Consider the following 2,315-nt stretch of genomic DNA (forward strand, 5'->3'; position numbering starts at 1 on the left):
GGCCTTTAATCCCAGCACTTGGGAGGCAGAGGCAGGCAGATTTCTGAGTTCGAGGCCAACCTGGTCTCCAAAGTGAGTTCCAGGACAGCCAGGGATAAACAGAGAAACCCTGTCTCGAAAAACAAAAAACAAAACAAAACAAAACAAAAAAAGAAATACAGGAGAGCATGGGTAAACAAGTAGAGGAACCTAAAGAAGAAACACAAAATCCCTTAAAGTATTACAAGAAAACTGCTGGCTTCTGACAATGGTAACATTTCTCTTGATGACCACCGAGTTCCTGGTTAACAAAGAGAACATTTGAAAAAGTTAGGCCAATGACCAGGAATCCTCCAAACACCTGGGCTAAGCCCTTCAGCCACAAAGTCTTCTCCACCAGGGCGTCTAAGTCCATGGATAGCTGGTTCAGAAGTAGAATGGCAACCTCCAGGAGCCATGGGCTCAGAGCCTGGTTTTCAATCTGCAGAAGCTGCATCTTATAGGCAACTTCAGTGACAAAGGCTTGCACATCCTCAGGCTGCTTCTGAGGGATGCATCTTGGCACCAAGTTATATGTGTTCCTACTCAGCTGGATGCAGCTAGAGAGCTCAGTGATACGGGGTCCGCAAAGCACACAAGGATGCCCCCAAAGTTCTCAGAGAGACTATGTCTAGCTTTCTACAATCCAGTGGTGGATTCCTTTTGCTTAGGAATTCCTAGGGGCTCATAAACATAAAGACTTTCTTCCAATATTTTATCATAACTGATGCTAACTGGGACAAAGTAGGTATGAAAAACCATTTTAAAAATGGTTCCATCAAAATATTCTGGAGACCAAATTTAGAAGTCAAGGTCTTGGCTGCTCGACTCCTTGTCCCTTTGAGAAAAAAATTCAATAGGAGCACAACCACTCCATAGCATGATCTTCAAGCATTCAGGGATTTCAGCCCAGTAGAGTTTATTTCCTCCAAAAGTGCATTGTATGAAGAAGGCCCCAGACATCCTGAGCAGCTCACTGACCACTCTCATTCCCAGGAAGTCCTTTCCCACTGCAATCCCTGGTACAGGTAGGTCATGGTTGTAGAGAACAAAAGACAGCATGAGGACGTCAATGTAGCTCTGGTGTCTGGGCAGCAGAATCACAGAGTGCTCCTGGACAGCTGGATGTAGCTTTTGAATGGCTTCTTCATTCACACATGTCTTTTAAAAGATGTGTTTAAAAATTTTCTGAGAGCTGGGCAGTGGTGGCACATGCCTTTAATCCCAGCACTTGGGAGGCACAGGCAGGCAGATTTTTGAGTTCAAGGCCAGCCCAGTCTAAAGAGTGACAGAGTGAGTTCCGGAAAAGCCAGGGCTGTACAGAGAAACCCTGTCTCAAAAAACCAAAAACCAAAAACCAAACAAAACAACAACAACAACAAAAAAAACACCACCACCACCACCACCACCACCACCACCACCACCACCACCACCAAAAAGCCCTTTGCTCAGAACAAAGCCAAAGAATCAAATGGCTCCTACAAGCAGTTTGTGACTCAATTCCTCCAGGATCTCACTGGCTTCCTCTAGGAGGACATCCAGCGACTCCTTGGAAAGCTGCTTAATGATATAGTTAATCTCTTCATAATTGCGACAATGGTCTTGTTGTCACTTGGTTTGCAGGAAATGATTCCCCTATACAAGAGCAGTGTGTAGTATTTCATCTCAAATTTGAAGTCACTGACTTGTCCTCTCTCCTCTAACAGATTTTCAAACTCATCCCACTTTTTGAGGTCTTTCACACAGAGGAGCACACACACTGGCCCAGAGGACAGAGAATCGGGAGCTAGAGGAGCTAGGAATATCCATGGTGCCATTGGCATCCTCGAGGGACCTGGGCTGGTAGGCTACATGGCTGTGCTGCAGCCACTGGAGGTGGTTCTTTGGAACTGGGCAGTTCTCATTCACCCATGTTAGTGGCATTCCATAAGGACACTACAGAGAACTCTGGGCATCACCATCTTAACCATGTCCAAGGCAGTGCAGTCATTTATTTATTTATTTATTTATTTATTTATTCATTTATGTATTTTTGGCATTAGAGCCTATCTCTGTGAAATTGAGGTATACAGATGTGCTGGTTTACAAGAGAGCTCCACAGTATTTGTTATGTTTTCCTGCTTTGCTCTGAGAATTGTCTCATTACTAAGGTAGGATCTCAGGTCTCAGTTCAAAGAATCCTACTGTCCCAGGACACATTTTGTTCTGGGAGGGGCACATTCCTTAGTCAGAGGACACCTAACATTTAGAGAAATAAGGGAGAAGCAGATTAACGTTCCTCAGACCACAGTAAAGGG

At 44.7% G+C, this 2,315-nt stretch overlaps 1 pseudogene; it reads right to left on the minus strand.

The window, feature by feature from the left end:
- Positions 1-220: 220 nt before the first annotated feature.
- On the minus strand, positions 221-1,827 carry LOC114628484 (annotated as a pseudogene).
- Positions 1,828-2,315: the final 488 nt, after the last annotated feature.

This window comes from Grammomys surdaster, unplaced genomic scaffold (genome assembly GCF_004785775.1).
Source record: "Grammomys surdaster isolate TR1022 unplaced genomic scaffold, NIH_TR_1.0 268, whole genome shotgun sequence".
Lineage (NCBI taxonomy): Eukaryota > Metazoa > Chordata > Mammalia > Rodentia > Muridae > Grammomys > Grammomys surdaster.